The following is a 15,963-nucleotide window of genomic DNA, read 5'->3' on the forward strand; positions in this document are numbered from 1 at the left end:
CCTCCCACTGCGTGACTACCCCCTCAACCTTCCCCCCTCCCTGTGGCTAACAGCGGGGAACATTTCTGTTTAGCCACAGGCAAACAGCCCAGCAGGAATGGGCTCCTCTGAGTGTCCCCTGAAGAAAAGCACTCTATTTCAACCAGGTGACCATGAATTATATCTCACTCTCCTGAGGATAACACAGAGAGATAAAGAACGGATGTTGTTTGAAAGCCAGCAAACATACACTGCAATGCTTTGTTCTACAATGATTCCTGAGTACGTGTTACTGGCCTGGAGTGGTAAAGTGTCCTACCATGAAGGACGCAATAAGGCTGCCCTCCCCAGAAACCTTTTGCAAAGGCTTTAGGACTACATCTAGGAGAACCGCAAATGCCAGGGCAAAGTAATCCTTTCACATGCTTGCTTTTAAACCATGTATAGTATTTTAAAAGGTACACTCACCAGAGGTCCCTTCTCCGCCTGCTGGGTCCAGGAGGCAGCCTTGGGTGGGTTCGGGGGGTACTGGCTCCAGGTCTAGGGTGAGAAACAGTTCCTGGCTGTCGGGAAAACCGGTTTCTCCGCTTGCTTGCTGTGAGCTATCTAAAACCTCCTCCTCATTATCATCTTCTTCGTCCCCAAAACCTGCTTCCGTATTGCCTCCATCTCCATTGAAGGAGTCAAACAACACGGCTGGGGTAGTGGTGGCTGAACCCCCTAAAATGGCATGCAGCTCATCATAGAAGCAGCATGTTTGGGGCTCTGACCCAGAGCGGCTGTTCGCCTCTCTGGTTTTCTGGTAGGCTTGCCTCAGCTCCTTCAGTTTCACGTGGCACTGCTTCGGGTCCCTGTTATGGCCTCTGTCCTTCATGCCCTGGGAGATTTTCACAAAAGTTTTGGCATTTCGAAAACTGGAACGGAGTTCTGATAGCACGGATTCCTCTCCCCAAACAGCGATCAGATCCCGTACCTCCCGTTCGGTCCATGCTGGAGCTCTTTTGCGATTCTGGGACTCCATCATGGTCACCTGTGCTGATGAGCTCTGCATGGTCACCTGCAGCTTGCCACGCTGGCCAAACAGGAAATGAGATTCAAAAGTTCGCGGTTCTTTTCCTGTCTACCTGGCCAGTGCATCTGAGTTGAGAGTGTTGTCCAGAGCGGTCATAATGGAGCACTCTGGGATAGCTCCCGGAGGCCAATACCATCGAATTGTGTCCACAGTACCCCAAATTCGAGCCGGCAACGTCGATTTAAGCGCTAATCCACTTGTCAGGGGTGGAGTAAGGAAATCGATTTTAAGAGCCCTTTAAGTCGAAATAAAGGGCTTCATTGTGTGGACGGGTGCAGGTTTACATCAATTTAACGCTGCTAAATTCGACCTAAAGTCCTTACAGACTGTTACCTATGGTATTGTAGCATGCTAGAAGTACCATTTCCAAGTGGTTCAGTTTTACAGCTCGATTTGGCTGTTGGTTTTTGGCCCAAAATTCTGAGGCCTGACAATTTCAGCAATGGCTAAATGTGGCTTGTTGCTGTAAGCGTCTAATTCTCACTTCGGGTGCCAGAGGGCCTGGCTGCAACTCCCGGACAAGCCCTCCCCCAGGGTGTGTTTGCTGCTGTACCTTCCCATTTCCAGGCTCCTTCTGCCTGGGTGTGTGGCTGGTCATTTGTCTTTGGAAACTCCTGTGGAATGAGGCTTTCCTTAGATTTCAGATTTGTTGGACTAGTGCATGAGTCTCCTTTACGATGCAAGAGATCCCAGCTTCAAATTTCGACCAAGTCCTTGCCAAGGCTACTTTTGCAGCTGACCTTGGAGGTTTTTTTCACCTGTGTTTTTCTCCAACATCCTGCAGAGGGAGAGCTGCATTTGGGTCTGAATGTGGTTTGTTGGTCCAAGTGTAGGATTCTCACTCGGGGCGGAAGAGAGTGTGGAGAAGACCTTGGAAAGGTAAAGTCAGGGGCAGTACTTTTTCAGGTGCCTGTTTTTGTGGGGGTTTGTTTAATTTTGTTTTTTGCTGAAATTGAGAGAAAGGATGTTGGCTTTTCAGCCTGAATGCTTATTCTGTACAGCAGCCCAAACTGCAAGCCTTGTTTCACCTGTTTAATGTTGGACAGTGACAGGGTCACGTTAACACCTTTGACTCTTTTGGAGCCCCTTGATTCTATTTAAATTACCACAAAAGTTCCCACCCCCTATGTGAGTAGCATGTGGGACTGAGAGTCTTTTTTCCTTTCTCCCCTCTAGGATGTCAGAAGCACCATAGACAGGTGCATGGCTCCTTCCCCTTCACCTGTCATTATTCTGGGCACAGGCTGAGACAAAACAACTATCCCAGGGCACAACTGCAAAGTTGTGAAGGTGACTCGTGGGGTCAGAATCTCCTTTGGTTTATTACAAACCCAGGGTTCCTGCATTTCCTACAAAATGAAAACTGTTTTCTAAATTGCTTCTCTGCTAAGGCTCCATCTACACTCCCCCTTGTGTCAGTAGAGCGTATGTCGCTCAGGGGTGTGAAGAAGCCACCCCCCGAGTGACACAAGTTACACCGACCTAAGCACCAGCTTGGACAGTGCTATGTCGCTGGGAGAGTTTCTCCTGCCAACCTGGCTACGGCTGCTGGCTGGGGGTGGAGAGCTCCCTCCCGTCGGCTTCCAGCAGCTACACTAGAGAGCTTCCAGCGGGGAAGCGGTATCAGTGCAGCAGTTCTGCCCAGGGCAGGAGGGAACAGAAGTCTGTATGACATAATGACCATTCAGAGACTGGTGAGGAATGAGCTGGTTTGAGGGAAGTTGATCTCAGTCCAGTTGCAAATGGGCAGATGTCCACAGAATAAAGACCAGCAGGACCATTGGAATCTATTGGTCAAAGCATGGAGGCCGAGGAGTGAATTGCCCAGAGGGTCTGAACCCCCCTCCGGTCCCCAGAGCTGGTCTCAGGAAATCAGGGCTGAAGCACATTGACGGGACACCTCAGGGAAGCTTGCCCAGCCATTGCTGGATCTGGAGCTATTCTGTGGCTGGATACACAGAGATTCATTCTCCCGGCCCCTCGATTCAGCGTTTCTCACTGGGAAGAAATTCAGAGTAAAATACAACAATAAAATAAATAATGATCAATGGGAAAAAACCTGTTTCTTTCTAGATGTGAAAAAGGGAAGTTCTAGCAACTGGAGGACATGTCTGCTGACCTGGAAATCAGACTTGGTTATTGGTGCCAACAAACCAGTGCTCTGAAGGAGACTCTGAGGAAAATCAAAGGTACCGAGAAGGGAGCTAGGTGGGGAAACTGAGACACGCATCTGGGACTTTCGGAAGTGACAGGTTCTGACCAGTTAGTTGCAACAGATGCTAACATAACACTGAAAGAAATGAGAGTGAACCCAGAAATCATCATTCCTGACTCAGGGGAAAAGGCTGTGGGATTATCCAAGGCAACAACAACAAATGGTTCATAATCTGTAGTCATTTGAATATGGTTCATTTTACCACTAACAAGTTTCTCTGAAGTAATGAGAAATCCAGGGTCCAGGTAAAGGGAGCCGTATCACATTCTCCAGTCTGACAGTCCAGTCATGGCTTAGTCCTGTTTCTAAAATAGAGAAAAGAGTCCAATAATAAAAACAGTTTAATAAAAGCGAGAAAGTGCAAACATTGGTGACTAGAGCAGGGAGCTGGTGGATTCTAACTCACTGTGTGACCTTGGCCAGTTTAATTCTATCTCCATGTCCCTATCTTTACAGGGGGGAGAGCAATAATTACAGACCCCACAGGAGGGGGTTGGTTTGATGCTTAACCACATGGCTAAACAATGAGACCCATAAATTCCCCCTGTGCTTTGAGAGCCAGGTTTGCTGTTTGAATTCTGTATTTCAGATGACTTCAGGCCTGGGCATTGTGATTGTTTACCTGTTTCTCTGGCCTTGGGGCATTGCTGGGCTCAAAGCTGTGATGGCCGACTGGTTAAAGTGTTGGACTAGAAATCCAATAGGGTTTCCCTGCACAGGTTCAAATCCTGCTCACAGCGAGGCCTGTGTTCTAGCCACACTTGCTAACCAGGGCAATACATCTCTACAAACCTCTGAGATGCTCTCAATACGCTCTGCACCCCAAGTAAACCCTGTTCTGCTCCTTGCATAGAGATGCCTGGGATGGTGCCTCACGCTGAGTCCCTGAGGGGTCCGAGGCAAACTCTCAGCTCCCGGAGCCTCTGCCACTCACCTCGTGCCCCATGGCTCAGTCCTACCCCTGGGTGCTGCGTCTCTCTAGAGTGTGGAAGGAGCTGAGCATGGGCAGCACATCTAAGAGGCCAGGGGAGGCTGAGCTGCTGGGGGTGTGGGGCGGGTCACCCCTCTGGAGGCACGTGGGCCCATTGTCACCTTCCCAGCGCTGGAAGCGAAGCTCCAGAGAAATGGGGGCACCACTTATGCTCTGCCTCTTCCCATTCCCCACTGCACATCTTCCTGCCCTGTCTCCTTCCCCAAGGACCTGTTGCCACCTGCTCACCTAAGGCAGAAAAAAGAGATGGGGGCCTGGCCCCATGGCTCCCCTGGTAGCCCCCCCTTACAGGAAAGGGGCAGAGAGGAGCAAGCAGGGGCTGAGTGGAGTCTTGGGGGAAGAGAGAGAGAGGAGCGGGGGGGGGCAGGTAGGAGGGTGTCGGGGGAGGGGGCGGAGAGGAGTGAAGAGTGGGGGGGCCTCGGGGGATTGGGCAGTAAGTGCCAGAGTGAGGGAGGGGCCTCAGGGGAAGACAATGACATGGGGTGGGGCCTTGGTGGCAGGGCCACGATCTAAGCGCCGGTGGCCCCCCAACTTCTAGAGAGTTTCTGGCATCTGTGTGTGAGCCTCCCCAAACAGAGCCACGTGTGCCCCCGTGCCCCCGAGAGTATTAAATGCTTCCAGAGCCCTGGATGGAACAAGCACTGGGCACCTGATTGTCAGAAGTGCTGGATGCCAGCAGCTCCCACTGACTTCACTTAGAGCTGTGGGTGCTCAGAGCCTTTGAAAAACAGACCCTGGGTGTGCGGAGGGGTCATTGGACACCCAGGGTGGGTCTGATTCTTGTTTGCACTAAGACGACATAACACCTTTACCTTCACGGCGGTGTAAAGGGGCTCGACAGTGGCATAAAGCCCTCTAGACACGGCCAGAGGCAGGGAAAGGGTCGTCAGTGCGGAAGAGAATCAGGCCCAGAGTAATACAACATGCAGGGAATATTCTGGATTCTGTTAATTACACTTCGCCCTTGCTAGAAATTCTTCCTGTATTTTCTCCATTTCACTCCCTGACTCTGTATCTCTGCCCCTTTCCCCCTGCTTGTTCCTCAGAATTAGCAGGTTCTGGCAATTAATAGCAGCAATCCTGCCCTAACCCAGCAGCCTGAAACCTCCCCTCTCTCTGCCCCTCTCCTCACACTGGACTTGAAAGAATGGGGAACGTCTCTGGCAGAGGGAGTGAAAAAGACACTCGGAAAGGGTGAGTTTTCACAGGGATTTCCTCAAGTGAGGAGAAACTTGGGGTCCCAATTTGAACTCAGAAAACCCCTCAGGGATCAAACAAACCAGAGGCCCAGTTCACCCAGATCTGGGCTCCACGTGGGAGTGAGCAGGGGGCTGCTGGGACACACCCCAACTGACTGGCCCTGCCCAGGGGACTGTAGCTGAGGAGGGGGCAGACAGGCTCCCCGCATGACTGACACTGAGGGAGGAGGGGGCAGCTGGACAGACCTGCAGTGACCACACGGATTGTGAGGTTTGCTCCACTCCTGTCTCCAATGGGGCTGATGTTACTCCCTGAGCCTGCTGAGCCCTGTGACCCTTCCCAGCCACGCCCGTGGGAGCAGAAAGCACCGAGACACAAGGCGGGGGAGGTCATATCGTTTATTGGACCAACTTCTGTTGGGGAGAGAGACAAGGGCCTGAGGACGAGCTCTGTGGAGCTTGAAGGCTTGTCTCTCCCCAGCAGAAGTTGACCCCCATTTTGTCTCTCTAATCTCCTGGGACCGACCCTGCAAACAGAAAACACGGAGCCAGTTCAGTGCTTCCCAGCTGCGCTGCTCTTCCGATCAAGGCACCAAGAGCCTCTATGAAACATGGACATTGCATTTATCCAAACCGTGCCTAGCGCAGCAGGGGGGAAGAGGTTTAAGCTGCTGCCAGCTGCAGCCCCTTCTGTGCAGGGTTGCCAGAAAACTGCCCAACGTAAAGGCAATTGTGCCTGCAGGCCAGACCCCTCCATCCCAGAATGGAGGTGCCCTTTGGTCTCTCACACAACCACAGCAGCTCCGGTCACCAGGTCCCCTCTTGGCACAGGGAGGTTCCTAAATCAGTAACACTCCCTGCCCTGGGCCCTGCGCACTTGGATGGAAGCCTGGTAGCCAGTGGCCCCACCTGATGCAACTCAGAGTCTAGGCTGTAGCCTATAGGGCTAACCTGCTTCCTTGCCTACATATCTTTTCTTATGGATTTCTTATTGCCTTATGGTCTGGTTATTTGTTTTATTATAATAGGTTATAAGAGGTTTATATTAAAGTAGTTTGATTGTAACGCCGCAAGGGACTTACAGGCCATGTCCTGTATGTTGAGCTAAGGCAAAGTCTGCATACATATGTCTGGGACCTTTCACCCAGATAGATGGTGATGAGTTAAAGCATAAGGTCCACATATGATGTGTTAAAGCAGGCTGGCCGAGGGGCTTTCCTAAGTTCATACCCTTTTAAACTTAACAGGTACACCACAACGTGGAAAAACCCGCAATAACCGGTTAGGACAGAAATAACAAATGTGACACCTAACCACAAAACGGCTAGGGTGACCAATTGATGTCTATGATAATAAGTTGAGATCAATAATATACTAACCTACAGGGAAAAGACACTCCAACATTAGTGAAGTGAGGAAATGCAAATAAGGAAAAGGGGAAAAATCCCCTACCGAATATGCATCAAACATAACGGCGTCAGCGTAACGTATTATAAAAGTGGCATCCTGGCCTAGGGGCAGCGGGAGAAGGAGATGTAGTCCTTGGGAGGGGCCAGAATGATGCCACTGGTGATGATGGGGAAGGTGATGGTGATGAGGAAGATGATGGTTAACACTTCAGATTGTTCTACAAGGGATGGTGTGAGCATATGGAAGTGCAGATGTACATTCTCTATCTATCTTGTTAAGTTGGGGTGTTTGTGACTGTGCTAAACGTATTAATAAACTATATTAAATATAAAAGAGTTCCTATAGTGTGAGTGTTGTAACTGTGCACATCAGGGTTCCCAACTACAGAATAAGTTAAATAATACAGGGTCTGATTTTGGGAGAAGAACCTGTCAATCCTTGAAGTGATAACTGGGGATTCTTAAGTAATCTATATAATTAATACACAATCCAAAGATCAGGCAACAACAGGCAGGAAAGTCACATTCTAGGGCAACGGGGGCTCATAAAGCCTAGCGGGGAGAGAGCGCACACTAGAGACAGCAGAGGAGAGACGGTTTGGAGAGGGGAAGCAACTGGAGAGCACCTGTGAGTGCAGAGTGCTAGCCTGCCAGGTGCAGCTCATAGGTGCCCAAACAGCACAATGCAATCTGGTCCCTGGTCAAACAGTCAGGACTCTGAACCCTGCAGTCTGAGTTCAAATCTCCATGGATTTCTTGGACTTATAGTAGCCTGCGACAAAGCCCTGAGCTCAATATGCCCAGCTCCCCTGTCTCCAGTTGTGCAAGCGTGAGTCTTCCCTCCAGGGGAGGAAGCATGGGGGACTGGGGTGCAGCGGACTGTAGAGGTGCAGAGATTTGATTTCAGAGGAGGAAGAATCCTGCTGATAGGCAGTGGCTGAGGAGAAAAAGACGAAGGGTTGGTGGGACTTTTTTTTTCTTTTGCTTCTCTTTTGCCTGCCTGCCTACTTGCTCTTGTGGGAGAAGGGTAGATGCTTTCAACTAGCTCAGTTGGTAGAGCATCAGGCTCTTAATCTGAGGGTCCAGGATTCAAGCCCCTGGATGGGCACTCAGCTTTCCAGTTGCCTTCTGCATGAGGAGCCAAAAGATTTCTGATGGTGTCTAGAGCAGCATAGATTCCCAGAAGCAGTGGCAATTTCCTGGAGAAGCCCCTTTCTCCTGTGGAGTCCTTAGGAATCAGGAGAGAGGCTCCTATCCACAGGAGCAGGCCTAGAAAACAGAGTCTCCAGCTGGAAGGAAGCCCTGTGGGGCCAGGTGCCGAGACAGTCAAGGGGAGCAGAGACAGCAAAGGAGAGGGAGTGAGCAGCTGCAGAGAAGCAAAGAGGGCGAGTGGTCCTGATATTGTGGCACATTTTCCTGGCTTATACACGACCCCGGTGGAATGGGCAGCAATAGGATGGGAGTCCCCAATCCCTTTACCCAGAGGTCTGCCTGACCTCGAGGACTCTCCTTCGGAGATCTGACCCCCAGTTTTCCCCTCTGACCTGATCCACAGGAGAGGGGTCTGTCATGAGAAAGATCCTCCCTACAAAAGGTGGACGGACTCTCTGGCCCCCCCTCACCTTCCATCTGGGCTTCCCTCTCTGGGCTTCCTTCTGGGTCAGACACTCTTGTGTCCCCCAGAAGAGAAGTTTCAGAGTAACAGCCGTGTTAGTCTGTATTCGCAAAAAGAAAAGGAGTACTTGTGGCACCTTAGAGATTAACCAATTTATTTGAGCATAAGCTTTCGTGAGCTACAGCTCACTTCATCGGATGCATACTGTGGAAAGTGTAGAAGATCTTATTATAACATTCATAAACCAGTCAGAGAACACTTCAATCTCTCTGGTCATGCGATTACAGACATGAAAGTCGCTATTTTACAACAAAAAAACTACAAATCCAGACTCCAGCGAGAAACTGCTTAATTGGAATTCATTTGCAAATTGGATACAATTAACTTAGGCTTGAATAGAGACTGGGAGTGGCTTAGTCATTATGCAAGGTATAGAATCATAGAATCATAGAATATCAGGGTTGGAAGGGACCCCTGAAGGTCATCTAGTCCAACCCCCTGCTCTAAGCAGGACCAATTCCCAGTTAAATCATCCCAGCCAGGGCTTTGTCAAGCCTGACCTTAAAAACCTCTAAGGAAGGAGATTCTACCACCTCCCTAGGTAACGCATTCCAGTGTTTCACCACCCTCTTAGTGAAAAAGTTTTTCCTAATATCCAATCTAAACCTCCCCCACTGCAACTTGAGACCATTACTCCTCGTTCTGTCATCTGCTACCATTGAGAACAGTCTAGAGCCATCCTCTTTGGAACCCCCTTTCAGGTAGTTGAAAGCAGCTATCAAATCCCCCCTCATTCTTCTCTTCTGCAGGCTAAACAATCCCAGCTCCCTCAGCCTCTCCTCATAAGTCTGCGGAAGAGAAGAATGAGGGGGGATTTGATAGCTGCTTTCAACAACCTGAAAGGGGGTTCCAAAGAGGATGGCTCTAGACTGTTCTCAGTGGTAGCAGATGACAGAACAAGGAGTAATGGTCTCAAGTTGCAGTGGGGGAGATTTAGGTTGGATATTAGGAAAAACTTTTTCACGAGGAGGGTGGTGAAACACTGGAATGCGTTACCTAGGGAGGTGGTGGAATCTCCTTCCTTAGAAGTTTTTAAGGTCAGGCTTGACAAAGCCCTGGCTGGGATGATTTAATTGGGGATTGGTCCTGCTTTGAGCAGGGGGTTGGACTAGATGACCTCCTGAGGTCCCTTCCAACCCTGATATTCTATGATTCTAAGTCATGTGTTTTAGACCCCTAATCATTTTTGTTGCCCTTCGCTGGACTCTCTCCAATTTATCCACATCCTTCTTGTAGTGTGGGGCCCAAAACTGGACACAGTACTCCAGATGAGGCCTCACCAATGTCGAATAGAGGGGAACGATCACGTCCCTCGATCTGCTCGCTATGCCCCTACTTATACATCCCAAAATGCCATTGGCCTTCTTGGCAACAAGGGCACACTGCTGACTCATATCCAGCTTCTCGTCCACTGTCACCCCTAGGTCCTTTTCCGCAGAACTGCTGCCTAGCCATTCGGTCCCTAGTCTGTAGCGGTGCATTGGATTCTTCCATCCTAAGTGGAGGACCCTGCACTTATCCTTATTGAACCTCATCAGATTTCTTTTGGCCCAATCCTCCAATTTGTCTAGGTCCTTCTGTATCCTATCCCTCCCCTCCAGCGTATCTACCACTCCTCCCAGTTTAGTATCATCCGCAAATTTGCTGAGAGTGCAATCCACACCATCCTCCAGATCATTTATGAAGATATTGAACAAAACCGGCCCCAGGACCGACCCTTGGGGCACTCCACTTGATACCGGCTGCCAACTAGACATGGAGCCATTGATAACTACCCGTTGAGCCCAACAATCTAGCCAGCTTTCTACCCACCTTATAGTGCATTCATCCAGCCCATACTTCCTTAACTTGCTGACAAGAATACTGTGGGAGACCGTGTCAAAAGCTTTGCTAAAGTCAAGAAACAATACATCCACTGCTTTCCCTTCATCCACAGAACCAGTAATCTCATCATAAAAGGCGATTAGATTAGTCAGGCATGACCTTCCCTTGGTGAATCCATGCTGGCTGTTCCTGATCACCTTCCTCTCATGCAAGTGCTTCAGGATTGATTCTTTGAGGACCTGCTCCATGATTTTTCCAGGGACTGAGGTGAGGCTGACTGGCCTGTAGTTCCCAGGATCCTCCTTCTTCCCTTTTTTAAAGATTGGCACTATATTAGCCTTTTTCCAGTCATCCGGGACTTCCCCGGTTCGCCATGAGTTTTCAAAGATAATGGCCAATGGCTCTGCAATCACAGCCGCCAATTCTTTCAGCACTCTCGGATGCAACTCGTCCGGCCCCATGGACTTGTGCACGTCCAGCTTTTCTAAATAGTCCCTAACCTCCTCTATCTCCACAGAGGGCTGGCCATCTCTTCCCCATTTTGTGATGCCCAGCGCAGCAGTCTGGGAGCTGACCTTGTTAGTGAAGACAGAGGCAAAAAAAGCATTGAGTACATTAGCTTTTTCCACATCCTCTGTCTCTAGGTAGCCTATTTCCCCTTGTTTTTTCCTACCCCCCCCCCCAGACGTTCTTGTTAAACCCTGTATTTGTGCTGAAAATGGCCCACCTTAATTATCATACACATTGTAAGGAGAGTGATCACTTTATATAAGCTATTACCAGCAGGAGAGTGGGGTGGAAGGAGGTATTTTTTCATGCTTTTTTTGTGTGTATATAATAAGATCTTCTACACTTTCCACAGTATGCATCCGATGAAGTGAGCTGTAGCTCACGAAAGCTTATGCTCAAATAAATTGGTTAGTCTCTAAGGTGCCACAAGTACTCCTTTTCTTTTTGCAAATACAGACTAATACGGCTGTTACTCTGAAACCTGTCATTATGCAAGGCACTGCATTTAGCTGTATGGAGTGGAAATCTATCAACTGCATGAAAAAACTTGTACAGATACAGACAGACATCATCTTCCTTTCCAAATGCAAACAGATGGACATCGTACCAAAAGGACTGAAAGTAAAAAATCCATTACAATCTACATACCACACAGACTATGCTGACAGCTTGTACCACACGCTCTCAAAGAAACTGCGGAATCACCTGATCAACATCCTCTACAGCAAACAGGGAAAGATTAAGAATGAGCTCTCAAAAATGGATACTCTCATAAAAAAACCAACCTTCCACACAAACTTCCTCGTGGCTGGACTTTACTAAAACTAGATAAGCCATTTACAACACACACTTTGCTTCTCTACAAAAGAAAAAGGACACTAAACTTTCTAAACTACTACATGCTACAAGGGGCCACAGCAATGGTTCCCTCAACCCAACCAGCAATATTGTTAACCTATCCAACTATACTCTCAGCCCAGCAGAAGCAGCTGTCCTATCTCAGGGCCTCTCCTTCTGCCCCTCTACCCCCACGAACATGATACAGTTCTGTGGTGACCTGGAATCCTATTTTCGACGTCTCGGACTCAAGGAATATTTCCAACACACCTCTGAACAACATACTAATCCACAGAGACCTCCCTACCAACACTACAAAAAGAAGGATTCTGCGTGGACTCCTCCTGAAGGTCGAAACAGCAGACTGGACTTCTACATAGAGTGCTTCCACCGACGTGCACGGGCTGAAATTGTGGAAGAGCAGCATCACTTGCCCCATAACCTCAGCCATGAGGAACACAATGCCATCTTCAGCCTCAGAAACAACTCTGACATCATAATCAAAAAGGCTGACAAAGGAGGTGCTGTTGTCACCATGAATAGGTCGGAATATGAACAAGAGGCTGCTCGGCAGTTCTCCAACACCACTTTCTACAAGCCATTACCCTCTGATCCCCCTGAGGGATACCAAAAGCAACTACAGCATTTGCTCAAGAAACTCCCTGAAAAAGCACAAGATCAAATCCGCACAGACACACCCCTGGAACCCCGACCTGGGATATTCTATCTACTACCCAAGATCCATAAACCTGGGAATCCTGGGCACCCCATCATCTCAGGCATTGGCACCCTGACAGCAGGATTGTCTGGCTATATAGACTCCCTCCTCAGGCCCTACGCTACCAGCACTCCCAGCTATCTTCGAGACACCACTGACTTCCTGAAGAAACTACAATCCATCGGTGATCTTCCTGATAACACCATCCTGGCCACCTTGGATGTAGAAGCCCTATACACCAACATTCCACACAAAGATGGACTACAAGCCGTCAAGAACACTATCCCTGATAATGTCACGGCTAACCTGGTGGCTGAACTTTGTGACTTTGTCCTTACCCATCACTATTTTACATTTGGGGACAATGTATACCTTCAGATCAGCGGCACTGACATGGGTACCCGCATGGCCCCACAGTATGCCAACATTTTTATGGCTGATTTAGAACAACGCTTCCTCAGCTCTTGTCCCCTAACACCCCTACTCTACTTGTGCTATATTGATGACATCTTCATCATCTGGACCCATAGAAAAGAAGCCCTTGAGGAATTCCACCATGATTTCAACAATTTCCATCCCACCATCAACCTCAGCCTGGTCGAGTCCACACAAGAGATCCACTTCCTGGACACTACAGTGCTAATAAGTGATGGTCACTTAAACACCACCCTATACCGGAAACCTACTGACCACTATTCCTACCTACATGCCTCCAGCTTTCACCCTGACCACACCACACAATCCATCGTCTACAGCCAAGCTCTGCAATACAACCGCATTTGCTCCAACCCCTCAGACAGAGACAGACATCTACAAGATCTCTATCAAGCATTCTTACAACTACAATACCCACCTGCAGAAGTGAAGAAACAGATTGATAGAGCCAGAAGAGTTCCCAGAAGTCACCTACTACAGGACAGGCCTAACGAAGAAAATAACAGAACGCCACTAGCCGTCAGCTTCAGCCCCCAACTAAAACCCCTCCAACGCATTATTAAGGATCTACAACCTATCCTGAAGGATGACCCAACACTCTCACAAATCTTGGGAGACAGGCCAGTCCTTGCCTACAGACAGCCCCCCAGCCTGAAGCAAATACTCACCAGCAACAACATACCACACAACAGAACCACTAACCCAGGAACCTATCCTTGCAACAAAGCGCGTTGCCAACTGTGCCCACATATCTATTCAGGGGACACCATCACAGGGCCTAATAACATCAGCCACACTATCAGAGGCTCGTTCACCTGCACATCCACCAATGTGATATATGCCATCATGTGCCAGCAATGCCCCTCTGCCATGTACATTGGTCAAACTGGACAGTCTCTACGTAAAAGAGTAAATGGACACAAATCAGATATCAAGAATTATAACATTCATAAACCAGTCAGAGAACACTTCAATCTCTCTGGTCACGCGATTACAGACATGAAAGTCGCTATTTTACAACAAAAAAACTTCAAATCCAGACTCCAGAGAGAAACTGCTGAATTGGAATTCATTTGCAAATTGGATACAATTAACTTAGGCTTGAATAGAGACTGGGAGTGGCTTAGTCATTATGCAAGGTAGCCTATTTCCCCTTGTTTTTTCCTACCCTCCCCCCCCCCCAACGTTCTTGTTAAACCCTGGATTTGTGCTGGAAATGGCCCAACTTGATTATCATACACAATGTAAGGAGAGTGATCACTTTAGATAAGCTATTACCAGCAGGAGAGTGGGGTGGGAGGAGGTATTTTTTCATGCTTTTTTTGTGTGTATATAATAAGATCTTCTACACTTTCCACAGTATGCATCCGATGAAGTGAGCTGTAGCTCACGAAAGCTTATGCTCAAATAAATTGGTTAGTCTCTAAGGTGCCACAAGTACTCCTTTTCTTTTTTCCAGAAGAGAAGGTGACCCTGGTCTGGCTGTGGGCTCACAGCTACCAGCTATGACAGACCCTTCACTGGCCAGCAAAATTCCCCCCTTTTCACTCAGGTTGGGTTTGCTTCCTGCAACAGAGTCCTTGGAGATCTGTTCCCACCGCAGTGGTCACCAGGACCCCAACCCCCACCTTCGGGGCACATGCCTCTGTGCACCCCAGGGCAGGCCCTTCCCCCTGCTGACCAGCAGCTGGGTGGCCCCCCATGCTACAGGGTGGTACATCCCCCTCCTAAGAGACACTTTCCTATTTTCCCAGCAGTCCCTGTGGCTTCACCCCCACCCCACTCCCCAGGGCTGTTAGCACACAATTCCTGCTCACTGCTCACCAACCCAGGGCCAGATTCTGCCACATTAAAGAAATCAGCCCCAGTAGAAATGGTGCCAAGCTGTGGGCCATGGTGGCAGTCAGCCAGCTCAGCCGGCAAATTTTTAGTTTGCCTGTGAACTTCAGTTAAAGGTGCAAGTAGCCCCCCCACCCATTCCAGTTCTGCCACTTTGCCTGGTGACAAATCCTCCTCCTGGAGCAGGTCCCTCCTGACCACAGAAATCTCAGAGCCTGTGTCTCTCAATCCAGTGATTAATCTCCCATTCAGTTTAACAGCATGTATATGCTCACTGCTGGGTTCTGTAGACGCAAGCTTCACACATCCTATGTGGAAAAAGGCAGCAGCCTGCCTCTGAAAAGCAGCAGCATCATGTGTTACTTGTTGCCTGTTTCCACTCAGCGAGGGACACTTACTCCTCAGGTGCTCAGTGGACTTATGATGAGAGCACCTCTTGGGCTCCTCTGCTTGCACAGGAGATTTGGGACGGGTCACAGGGGAATGGGGAGGTGAACGCCCTGCCTCCTTTTCCCCAGGGGTAAAGAGGTTGTTCTGCTTTCCCCCAACCCTGTGCCCCTCTGCCAGTGGTTCATGTTTAATTGCAACTTGTGCTGGTGCATAAGAGTCTGCATACCCAGCTAATTCACCCACTGCATTTACCTTTTTGTCCCACAAATACTATTTTACATCATCACTGCACACTTTCAGGAACTATTCCTGAGTAACCAAATCACACATTCCTTCAAAGCTTGTAATGCCATTACCCCTCAATCACTTATCTACCAAATTTCTCATTTCATTTGCATAAACCACATTACTCAATCCAGATCTCCTTTTAAGACTCCTGAATTTAACCCTGTAGGTTTCAGGTGTAATCTGACACAGTTTCAAAACCAGTTCCTTAAATTTACCATAGTTTGAAGCATCATCAATAGGCATCTTACTGAATATGTCCAGAGCGCTGCCAGTCAATTTTGCTATCAATGTGGTCATCTTTTGATCTTCAGGGATTGCATGGAGGGTACAAACAGTCTTTCAAAGGTGATGAAATATTCGGCAGTATCGCTGATTTCATCATACTGGGGGCTTAGTTGCGCCCATCTGTGGATTTTTGGGGAAGTGGAACCAGCAGCTGGAGGGGTTTGTTTCCTCAACTCCATAACAACCAGTTCATACTTCTAGGCCTCCATCTCTCTCTTGAGGGAAGCCTCCTCTTTGGCTCTTTCTGCCTCCATAGCTGTTTTGTGGGCATCTTCTTCTCTGTCTGCTGCTGCATTA

The 15,963-nt window shown here is 48.8% G+C and overlaps 1 non-coding gene across 1 annotated transcript; it reads left to right on the plus strand.

Annotated features, from left to right (window-relative positions):
- Window positions 1-3,924: 3,924 nt before the first annotated feature.
- On the plus strand, window positions 3,925-4,006 carry TRNAS-AGA (transfer RNA serine (anticodon AGA)). Its single transcript has one exon. It is a non-coding gene; the product is annotated as a tRNA-Ser (tRNA).
- The last annotated feature ends 11,957 nt before the right edge of the window (window positions 4,007-15,963 follow it).

The sequence above is a fragment of the Caretta caretta genome, chromosome 5 (genome assembly GCF_965140235.1).
Source record: "Caretta caretta isolate rCarCar2 chromosome 5, rCarCar1.hap1, whole genome shotgun sequence".
Lineage (NCBI taxonomy): Eukaryota > Metazoa > Chordata > Testudines > Cheloniidae > Caretta > Caretta caretta.